Genomic DNA, 12,997 nt, shown 5'->3' with positions numbered 1-12,997 from the left:
AAATCTAAAGGACTGCAACTCTGAGTTGATGCTTCTCATTTCTCTCCCTTCCTGCCTGTCTCTCTTTCTCTCTCTCTCTCTCTCTCTCTCTCTCTCTCTCTCTCTCTCTCTTTCTCTCTCTCTCTCTCTCTTACACACACACACACACACACACACACACACAAGACAAGGAAACTAAATAACATTTGCTCTCCAGTCCCCATTTTAGCGCTTTTAACTTTCTGAGTGATTGACGTTTGCATTAGGGCTCCTTTCAGTAACCTTTTCTGAATGATCATTTGATGAGATTTCCCTCGATTTCATTGCGCTAAAGCTCCACTTTTCAAAAAAAATATTTTTACACAGGAAATATTTCAACAAATCTGTCATGTAGAACTAGTGTCTTTGAAACAAGATAAATATTAGCCTGACATGTCTTACATCAATTAATCAATACAGTTACACCACAGATTTACCTTTTCACCTTGGTGTTTCCACAGTGCAATACTGAAGCATGATTTGCAGGGTTGTTCCATATATGGTTAAGAACAACCCTCTGTCTGTGTGCTTTGATAGTGTAAGAGCATTAACACAACTCAGGGAGGAAAGGTGGCTTTTACTGTCCTTCTGGAAAATGGTTTAGTGATTCTGAGATTGGAGCGGCAATACTGGCAAAGCAGCTTGACTGATGTTAACTGCTGGGCTCTGCAGATTCATGCTGCTGGAAAGGCCATTGTTGGGGAATGCTCTGAAGGTTGGAATCACTTGATGTGAATTTAGATAAGGACATTATATCATCTGTTGCCAGTATCAATGCCCTCTTCCCCATGTTGAAGTTTATCCCCAAGAGAAACAAGAAGGACTTACTCTACTCTGTCCTCAACCTCCAACTGTAGCTTTCCTTTCTGCATTTGCATGTTTCACAGGTGAGGAGTTTAGTGAGTCGAGGATGCTAAAGTATCTTGAATAAGATGCTAAAGTATTTTGAATAAAATCAGGTTCTTTCACTGAATCCATTTTGGATGAGAATGGCAGAGAAGACCAACTTGTCCCCCGTGAGGTCTTTAGAGACAGAACGATTTCTTTACCAAACAATGTCATTAAGAGTTTGTCTCACCTGACCAGGCAGTGGCGCAGTGGATAGAGCATCAGACTGGGATGCGGAGGATCCAGGTTCGAGACCCTGAAATCGCCAGCTTGAGCACAGGTTCATCTGGTTTGAGCAAAGCTCACCAGCTTGGACCCAAGGTTGCTGGCTTGAGCAAGGGGTCACTTGGTCTGCTGTAGCCCCAGTCAAGGCACATATGAGAAAAGCAATCAATGAATAACTAAAGTGCCACAATGATAAATTGATGCTTCTCATCTCTCTCCCTTCCTGTCTATCTCTCTGTGAAAAAAAAAAAAAGTTTGTCTCACAAAAGAAATGTAGAATCTCTTTTTGAACATGTCAACTTGTTCTAAAAAAGAGAAAACTAAGTCCAGAAAATGATACATTTTGACCCAAGTTCTGCAGATATTTAATGATATATTTAGACCTTAGAAACCAGTGCAGTTTCTCCTCCGAATGCCAAATGCCACATTAGTTCTTTTTTTATAGTGAATGAGAGACAGACAGAGAGATAGACTGATGACAGACAGGAAGGGAAAGAAGTGAGAAGAATCAACTCGTAGTTGTGGCACATCAGTTGTTCATTGATTGCTTATCATCACATTTGTACTTAATAATGCATTTAATTCTGTGATGATATTTGCAAATTTATACTTCCAAAGAAGCCATAATAAAACTTCCAGTGGAGTCTGTACATTTCTTTGGGACTTGCTTGGCAGTGCTCCATTTCCACCTGACCTTCACAGGTACCATCTTGAATCAAAAGAAAATTCAAATTACAGCTATGTCACTTACCAGCTATATGACCCTTGTCAAGATGTTCAACCTTTCTTTGCTCTAATGTTCTCTTCAACAAAATATAATAACTACCTCATGGAGATGTTTGGAGGACTGAAAGAATTAATACACTGAAGACAGTATCTGGCACATAATAAGCACCATATTAAGTGGTAGGTCATTATTCCTTCTCAGATACTTCAGTGAAACTGGGGCATCACTCTGCAGCTTTGTGATATTTTGTTCTTTCATAACTACTAAGTGTTTTATAATTCTTGACTCCCTAACAGTGAACATATTGTAGAATTCCTCAAGTTTATTTTAAACATTCATTTAGTAGGTATTTGGAAGAGGTACCTTTATACATATATAACAAAACAAATCATCATCTATCAGTGTACTCATATCCTAATTCTTTTTGGGTGATTCACAAAGATTTATGCTACCTTATTCCCACGAGATGGAGCCATAGGTTGTTGAATTAATTTCACTTTGCTTTCAATCTCTAAAGTACACTAAACACCACAGAGCACCAAGATTGAGTATCCTGTGTGCACAAAGTGTACTTTATTATGGATTCTGTGATGTTCCCAATGGCAACTCAATCATTAAGTTTCCTTTTATTAACAGAACAGTACCTTTCTCTTGAACCTGGTTTGACCAATCATTAAAATATGTCTGATTCAGTCAAGTACACTCTTAGATAATGTGAGATCTCAGGCTATAATCACAGATTTTAGTTGACTGCCTTTCTTTCCTTACATTTAGCTAAATGAAACTTCCTATTTTAAGGGAAGGCTCTTTAAATAGTATGTGCTCTTAATAAATAAAGGGCTTCTTATTCAAATAAAAATTAATTTTTGCTGAAATTTGAAATTATATGATGGTTTAAATAATACAGAGGAAGAGTATAATTAAGTGCAAAGTTATGTGAAGCCAAGTAGCAACCTTAAATATATTATCTTCTTATTGATGTCTGGTTGCCATTATTTTTCAGCATCTACTGAGATATGTGTAAGTGAGTGTGTGTGTGTGTGTGTGTGTGTTTGTAAATAGTGTAACCCAGACTGTGCAGCATAAATAATCACTTGTAAACTGGTTTAGAGTATGTATATGGAAAGACAATACTACTCCAGGGCTTTTTTTTGTGGGAAAATATGTTAAGAATTTTGTTCAAAAACAAAGCAGGAGCTGTGTTATGTTTAAGGAGTTTTTTTATTCTTCTTATATAAGAACATACATTTATGAAGGGTCAGACTATCAATTCTGTCCAATTCCCAAATCAAACCTATCAAGCATATTTAGCATACTTTGCCCTATTTTCCCACTGAGGCCTAAGGAGAGATATCAGCATTACTCTGGCACTGACCACCAAGGAACAAAGACCAAAACAGCCTGAAGTCCAAGCTAGATACAAAAGTCATCACCAAAGCTTAGCTGTCATAACCTTCTCTTTCCCTCTGTTCTCTGATTCTAGGAGAATGTTGGTCACTCTCTGGATATGGTTACCTTTAGCAGATGAGTTCTAAGAACAATGAGCTTAAGCTTTAAAATAAAATTCAAGGATGTTCTTATACTGTTAGTAATATCTTAAATGCCTCCTTAGGGATTTATTCTATTTTAGAAGAATGGAAGATATAAATATTTAAATATGTGGAGACTGTATCTTTAACATAAGGAAGTTTACATTTTGTTTAGATAGTAGTCTTAGAAATGTCATTATTTTATAGAATCAATAGACACAAAAGTCAAAGAAAAGCAATAATGTCATTTTTTGTCTAATAAAGTTCTCAAAAATTAAAAAATATGGTAACTATAATGGGCAACTATAGAAATGGGCATTCTCATACATTGCTAGAGGGAGTATAAATTGGTCCTTTCTTTAAGGGAGGGAATTTGGCAATATATATTAACAACCAGAAAAATATAAAACACCAACTCATACTTTCTACTTCCAGGGAATTATTCTAAGGATACAAATTGGTCAAGAGCACAAAGACGTGTATGCAAAAATAATCAGAAACAATATGAGTATCCAATAATAAGGGTTATTTTAATCAGGTACTTTTATACAATGGAATACTATGTCACTGATAGAAATGATTGTGTATATGTTCATTTTCCAATTTGGAAAGATATTTTTAAATAATCATTAATTTGAAACATTACATTAAAACTAAATTATAATTTTATACATCCCCATGTTCATTTCAGCATTATTTACAAAGCCAAGATTGGAAGCAACCTAAATGTCCATTGATGATTGGATAAAAAAGAGGTGGTACGTATATACAACAAAATATTACTCAGCCATTAAAAAAGCAATAAAATTTTACTACCTGGGACAACATGAATGGATGTAGTAAGTATTATGTAAAGTGAAATAGGTCACACAGAGAAAGAGGGATACCATGTGGTTTCATGTAAAGGTGGAATAAAAAAAAAACAACAAGACATAAAGAAGCTCATAGATACAAAGAACAAGCAGATGGTTGCCAGAGGGGAGGAAGGCTAGATAGAAATGGTGAATAGATTAAGAAGGACAAAGTGGAAGTTACAAAATAGTTATGGGAATGTAAAGTACAGAATAGGGAACATAGTAATATTGTGATAACTGTGTAAGGTGTCATGGGTACTAGACTTATGGGAGATCACTTTGTAAGTTATATAATTGTCTAACCTTTAAGCTATACACCCAAAACCAATATAATATTGACTGTCACCTGTAATGAAAATTTTTTAAATAAGAAATTTTAAAAACCAATGACATGCTAAAACAATTATAAAATTTTAAAAATAAAAAAGAATCTATGAAAGAAAGAAATCTACACACAAACACTCAAAGAGAAAAATCCTGCTTTGCCCCAAAGCCAAAATCTCCTCTGTAAGGAGGACAGGCTTTTCCAGGGAAACTTCAATATGCTCAGAGGCCTGGTATCTGGAGACAATAGCTTCTTCCAGACTAATCACTTGAGGAGAGATTGTCTAAGCTGAGCATTAGGGGGCTATGAAATCCCTTAGATCATACAACTTCATACAACAAAATAAACATGAAGCAAAGTGCTCTGTAAGTACCTAGATTATATCCTGCAACAATTGGCAAATCACTAATAACAGGCCTTTTGTTCCTTCTGCAAGTGGTCAAAAATAATGAATAACAAATAGAACACTATGCCAATTTGACTAACAGCAAGTTCATGTGAGATCGTTTAAATCAGGAGAAAATGATGCTTGTAAAGGTCCCTGATGAGCTTTAGCTTTTTTCTTAAGAAACTCTAGATTGCATTCTCCTGCAGCATTTTAAAAACCACTTTCCAAAATTGGGCACCCTCATTATCATGCATTACATTTGCACTTTCCACTTAGGTTGCTTTGAAAATAATGGCACCCCGGTTGTGTTTTTTTATATTAAATGCACCTTCTCTCACATTTGAGCTCTCCCTTTGTGACAATCATTTTATTTCATAGCAACTACATTTCTTTGTCTCTATTTTACTGAACGTGTAGTTTTCGAATTATGCAGACAATGGCTACTTTCGGTGCTGTGGCTGGAGAGGAATGAGAGGCTGACTTGACCCCTGAACACAGCATCTCTCACCCCCTCAACTAGCATCAAAGTAAATAATCATGGGGGCTTTGAGTTGGGTCATTTTCATTCAGGGCAAAACACAGATAGCAGAAAGTAGAGCCTGCTGTTGGTTTTATTTCCACTGTTGTTTTTTAACGGAGATCATGTTACAGACAGTAAGTTAATGTTGCCAGAACTAAAAAAAAAAAAAAAATGAGATCGTTCTATGAGCCCTCAGGTATGTCACCTCGACAAGAGATGGTGGCACGGAAGGGTCAATCAACTTCAGAGGTCTAGCACCAGACAGGAATTGGTATATAGTACTGTACTCTGAGGACACATAATTGTGATTAAAACATTCAATTCATAGTAATGTGGCGCAGTTTTGGGGTTTCAAACTTCTCTGTAACCAGATTTATCCTGAGTCACAAAAATACGACCTATTTCACTGGTTCATTTAAAACAAAAATTCATCAGCGAGATAGAAAAATATATATGAAAGTCATATAAAAATTAGTGCATTCAAATATATGTTATGAATATATTAAATATAAATATAAATATTAAAAGCATTATTAAAATGCCAGAGTGCTTTATATTCATAAATAATATAATGTCAATATGTCTAATAAACAAATATGCACACAAATGGTTGGGATTTTGTCAATATTCAAACAATCAGAAATTAGTTAACACTTAGAACTTAACTCATTCTAGAATGTAAAGCACAGTCACATTTCTCACCTACTTATGTCACCTCAAAACTAAAATCCAACAACATAAAGAAAATAACAAAGAGAGCAAACTGGGATTATTAATATATGTGGACAATTAATCTACCTGCATTAACAGGCTTTCAGGGATTTTCTGTGTTCTATAACAGTACAGTAGTTGATTTATAAGTAATCAAGAATAGTTTATATAAATGTAAACTATTTTATATATATTCACTTTATATAAACACATCTAAGAAGCCAAAAGAATGTGTAATGCAATTTATGACCTTTTCTATAAAATTATAGAAGCAAAACACCGCAAGGGGCCAATTTCACCTGGAAAATCTATTAAAGCAGAACACCTCATTCTTCAGTGATGTGTCACTGTCTGTTATTTTACATATTTAAGATAAGTCAGGGGAATTCTGAAAGGGTAGGGGAAATAATTAGTCTCAGAAATCCTTGAAGAGAAATGAGGTTTTAGGTTTTCAAATTAAGTAAGTAAAGTCTTCAGCGTCCACTTGGAGTGGATATGAAGAGGGCACTTGGGTGTCTTTTACAGGCCTCTGAACTGATGACTGTCAACCAGATCTTCTCTTTGAGAGACAGGCACTTGGGACAGTGCTGACTCTTGAGCCCTACATCCTTGGTCAGGAGCTGGAGACAAGTGAGTTCCCTCAAAACCAAAACGCAGTTGACTGCTCCCACCTGTGCCACACAGAGCTCGAGGCATCCATCATCCCTGCAGCAGACCTCCAGACCAGAGCGATCAGTAGGAAGAATACCAGATGCCCCGGGAGCATGTCCTGCTTCCCCCACTGGCTATTGCAGGAAAGCAACAATTCCATTGTGAATTTACTGACTCATCCTGGAATTAAAAAATAGATCTCACAATATTCCCACATGAGAAGAGAAAAAAGAAGAAATTAACGATGATATATCAAGTGTATATGTACTATAATAACATGACAATAGTTTTGACTGTTCCAGGGTACTTTATGTGGTTGTTTAAAATCATCATCTAATCTTTAAAATAACCCTCTAAGGTAGGGATTATTATATCCAGTAGATTTATTAAAATATTGAGACCAAAAAATAAAAATACCCTGAGACTTAGAGAAGTTAAAATTTTTTTCCCAAGATCACATAGCTAGGAAACTAGAAATTAAGGATTCAAACTACTATAATCATATCTGACTGCAAAAGCCAGTAATGGTTGTCTACAAGAGACACACCTTAGAACAAAAGACACACATAGATTGAAGGTAAAAGGATGGAAAAAAACATTTCATGCAAACGGAAATGAAAAAAAAGCTGGGGTAGCAATACTGATATCAGACAAATTGGACTTTAAAACAAAGGATATAGTAAGAGATAAAGAAGGCCACTACATAATGATAAAGGGAGTAATCCAACAGGAAGATATAACTATTATAAATATCTATGCACCTAATATAGGAGCACCCAAATATATAAAACAGACTTTGATGGATTTAAAGGGCGAGATCAACAGCAATACTATAATAGTAGGGGATTTCAATACCCCACTAACATCACTAGATAGATCCTCAAGAAAGAAAATTAACAAAGAAACAGCAGACTTATTAGAAACACTAGATCAACTCGATTTAATAGATATCTTCAGAACCTTTCACCCTAAAGCAGCAGAATATACATTCTTTTCAAGGGCTCATGGTACATTCTCTAGGATAGACCACATGTTAGGGCACAAAAGAGCTCTCAACAAATTTAAGAAGACTGAAATCATATCAAGCACTTTCTCCGATCACAATGGCATGAAACTAGAAATGAATCACAGCAGAAAAGCTCAAAAATTCTCAAACACATGGAAACTAAATAGCAGGGTGTTAAATAATGAATGGATTAAGAATGAGATCAAAGAAGAAATAAAAAAATTCCTAGAAACGAATGACAACGAGCATACAACAACTCAAAATTTATGGGACACAGCGAAAGCAGTGCTGAGAGGGAAGTTCATAGCACTACAGGCACACTTTCAGAAGCTAGAAAAAGCTCAAATAAACAACTTAACCCTGCATCTAAAAGAATTAGAAAAAGAACAGCAAGTAAAGCCCAAATGTAGTAGAAGGAAGGAAATAATAAAGATCAGAGCAGAAATAAATGACATAGAGGCTAAAGAAACAATACAGAGGATCAATGAAACTAGGAGCTGGTTCTTTGAAAAGGTAAACAAGATTGATGAACCTTTAACGAAACTCACTAAGAAAAAAAGAGAGAGGACTCAAATAAATAAAATTAGAAATGAGAGTGGAGAAATAACAACTGACACAACAGCAATACAAAATATTATAAGAAAATACTATGAAGAACTGTATGCCAAAAAACTAGACAACCTAGATGAAATGGACAAATTCCTTGAAACATACAATCTTCCAAAAATCAATCTGGAAGAATCAGAAAACCTAAACAGACCAATTACAACAAATGAGATCGAAACAGTTATCAAAAAACTCCCAACAAAGAAAAGTCCGGGGCCCGATGGCTTCACAAGTGAATTCTACCAAATATTCAAAGAAGAACTAACTCCTATCCTTCTCAAACTATTTCAAAAAATTCAAGAGGAAGGAAGACTTCCAAGCTCCTTTTATGAGGTGAGCATAATTCTGATTCCAAAACCAGGCAAAGACAACACAAAGAAAGAAAATCATAGGCCAATATCTCTGATGAATATAGATGCTAAAATCCTCAACAAAATATTAGCAAACCGGATCCAACAATATACAGAAAAAATCATACACCATGATCAAGTGGGATTTATTCTGGGGAGGCAAGGCTGGTACAATATTCGCAAATCAATCAATGTGATTCATCACATAAACAAAAAGAAGGAGAAAAACCACATGATAATTTCAATAGATGCAGAAAAAGCATTTGATAAAATCCAGCACCCATTCATGATCAAAACTCTCAGCAAAGTGGGAATACAGGGAACATACCTCAACATGATAAAAGCCATCTATGACAAACCCACAGCCAACATCATACTCAATGGGAAAAAATTAAAAGCAATACCCTTAAGATCAGGAACAAGGCAGGGGTGCCCCCTTTCACCACTCTTATTCAACATAGTCCTGGAAGTCCTAGCCACAGCAATCAGACAAGAAGAAGAAATAAAAGGCATTCAAGTTGGAAAAGAAGAAGTAAAATTATCATTATTTGCAGATGATATGATATTGTATATAGAAAACCCTAAAGTCTCAGTCAAAAAACTACTGGACCTGATAAATAAGTTCAGCAAAGTGGCAGGATATAAAGTCAATACTCAGATCAGAAGCATTTTTATATACCAACAATGAACAGTAAGAAAGAGAAATTAAGGAAACAATCCCCTTCACAATTACAACCAAAAAAATAAAGTACCTAGGAGTAAACTTAACCAAGGAGACTAAAGACTTGTACTCGGAAAATTACAAAACATTGATAAAAGAAATCAAGGAAGTTACAAACAAGTGGAAGCATATACCGTGCTCATGGTTAGGAAGAATAAACATCATTAAAATGTCTATATTACCCAAAGCAATCTATAAATTCAATGCAATACCAATTAAAATACCAATGACATACTTCAAAGATATAGAACACATATTCCAAAAACTTATATGGAACGAAAAGAGAACACGAATAGCCTCAGCAATCTTAAAAAAGAAGAATAAAGTGGGAGGTATCACACTTCCTGATATCAAGTTATACTACAAGGCCATTGTACTCAAAACAGCCTGGTACTGGCATAAGAACAGGCATATAGATCAATGGAACAGAACAGAGAACCCAGAAATAAACCCACAGTTCTATGGACAACTGATATTTGGCAAGGGAGGTAAGGAAATACAATGGAGTAAAGACAGCCTCTTTAACAAATGGTGTTGGGAAAATTGGACAGATACCTGCAAAAAAATGAAACTAGATCACCAGCTTACACCACTCACAAAAATAAACTCAAAATGGATAAAAGACTTAAATGTAGGCCGTGAAACCATAAGCATCTTAGAAGAAAACATAGGCAGTAAGCTCTCGGACATCTCTCGGAACAATATATTTGCTGATTTATCTCCACGGGGAAGTGAAATAAAAGACAGGATAAACAAATGGGACTATATCAAACTAAAAAGCTTTTGCACAGCTAAAGACAACAAGAACAGAATAAAAAGACAAACTACACAATGGGAGAACATATTTGACAATATGTCTGATAAGGGGTTAATAACCAAAATTTATAAAGAACTTGTAAAACTCAACACCAGAAAGACAAACAACCCAATCCAAAAATGGGCAAAAGAGATGAATAGACACTTCTCCAAAGAGGACATACAGATGGCCAATAGGCATATGAAAAAATGATCAACATCACTAATCATTAGAGAAATGCAAATTAAAACCACAATGAGATATCACCTCACACCAGTCAGAATGGCGCTTATCAACAAAACAACACAGAATAAGTGCTGGCGAGGATGTGGAGAAAAGGGAACCCTCCTGCACTGCTGGTGGGAATGCAGACTGGTGCAGCCACTGTGGAAAACAGTATGGAGATTCCTCAAAAAACTGAAAATCGAACTGCCTTTTGACCCAGCTATCCCACTTTTAGGAATATACCCCAAGGACACCATAGAACGGCTCGAAAAGGAGAAATGCACCCGCATGTTTGTGGCAGCATTGTCCACAATAGCGAAGATCTGGAAACAACCCAAGTGTCCGTCAGAGGACGAGTGGATTAAAAAGTTTTGGTACATATATACTATGGAATACTACTCAGCCATAAGAAATGATGACATCGGATCATTTACAATAACATGGATGGACCTTGACAACATTATACGGAGTGAAATAAGTAAATCAGAAAAAAAACTAAGATGAATCCATACATAGAAGGGACATAAAAATGAGACTCAGAGACATGAACAAGAATGTGATGGCAACAGGGGCGGGGGGTTGGGGGAGGGGGGATGGGGTGAAGAAGGAGAGAGGGGTTGGGGGAGGGGAGGGGCACAAAGAAAACCAGATAGAAGGTGACAGAAGACAATTTAACTTTGGGGGAGGGGTATACAGCACAATCAAATGTCAAAATAATCTAGAGATATTTTCTCTCAACATATGTACCCTGATTTATCAATGTCACTGCATTAAATTTAATTTAAAAAAAAAAAGCCAGTAATGGTGAGATTACTCATAAATGGCAAGGTGGAACTGTGAGTCTCTGGTTGAGGGGCTCTGTACTGCTCTCTTCCTTTAATACTTCAATGCCAGCACACTAGCTCCAGTTTCTATGTGGTGGGCTTAGGAGTCCAAAAAAAATCAAATTGGGAAAGACTCCTAAGAGAAACTAGGATTCTTACCCTTTGAGGAGATCAAAGTTCCTAGTGAAAATGTGATGAGTTTTATGGTCCCTGGCCCCAGAAAAACATATGTAAATCAGTTCTTGTTATTTGCTGTAGTTTTGTTCTGTAGAGTCATGGTTAACCCTGAATTAGTAAATACTAAACCATTATTCCTGAGGACAATATAGGGTGAGCTTCCTGTGAGCCTATGGATATATTTTCATCAACCAATCCACACATAACTTTGTTTTATGTGTGTTTCTATTTAAAAACACTTTATTTAATATCTATTGTTGATTCATTAAACAGTTTATAGACCCCAAATTTTTTTTAAAAAAAGATGCATTTTACACATGAGGAAATATAGTATTCACAGCAGTGGTCCCCAACCCCTGGGCCACAGACTGGTACCGGTCCATGGGCCATTGGGTACCAGTCCGCAGAGAAAGAATAAATAACTTACACTATTTCTGTTTTATTTATATTTAAGTCTGAATGATGTTTTATTTTTAAAAAATGACCAGATTCCCTCTGTTACATCTGTCTAAGATTCACTCTTGACACTTGTCTCGGTCATGTGATATATTTATCCATCCCACCCTAAAAGCCGGTCCATGAAAATATTTTCTGACATTAAACCAGTCCGTGGCCCAAAAATGGCTGGGGTCCACTGATTTACAGTATAGAAGCTAAACCAAAATGGCAGAGCGCTGCCTTGATGGACTTCACTTGGGATTGTGTGCTGGCCAACCTCAAGTTTTTTGCTATTCTGTGCATGTCTGCCAGTGATAGTAAAAGCACGGTGAGTATTAATTTGGAGGTTACAAAAAATTTTATGAGTAGGCAAATTAACACATGCAGAATGGATGAATAATGCAAATTAACTGTACATAAGGTTTCATAGAATTCTATACAATATATAGACAGCACCAAGTCCACCTATCATCGCTTTTTAAATGACTGATCTAGATCAATTTATTTTATATATAGGTTTCTGAATATTAGGAGAACACTAGAGCATGAAAATAAACTGTCGTTTTAAATAAAAAAGAAAATGTCCACAAGGTTCATAAAGCAAGTGACTCATGAATATGTATTCTAAAAATGACTTGAAAAATAATTAAATGGACACATATATTTTACTTTTACATGGAAGTTCAGGAGTGTTACTGTATTAGCTGTTAAAAATCACAAATATTACCTTCTGCTAATCTCTGCTCTGTTCTTTAAAAGATACTTTTGTGCTCGAAGAAAATAATGTCTACAAAAAATCCCCAGGTGTAACATTCTTTCTTAGAGAAACTAAAGTGGGTTTTGATTAATAGTTGGTTTTGGTGATACGAGAAAGCAGAAACAACTGAGTGCCTTTCGCCTCGGTCCTCCAAACAATGCGTTATTATACCAGCTAGCTGCACTCTCACCCAGAGCAACTTCCAGAAACCTGACCTTGAGCACACACTAACAAAGGCAATGTAGAATGCAAAGATGAAAT

The sequence above is a fragment of the Saccopteryx leptura genome, chromosome 7 (genome assembly GCF_036850995.1).
Source record: "Saccopteryx leptura isolate mSacLep1 chromosome 7, mSacLep1_pri_phased_curated, whole genome shotgun sequence".
NCBI classification, from domain to species: domain Eukaryota; kingdom Metazoa; phylum Chordata; class Mammalia; order Chiroptera; family Emballonuridae; genus Saccopteryx; species Saccopteryx leptura.
Note: the sequence above shows the minus strand (reverse complement) of the source record.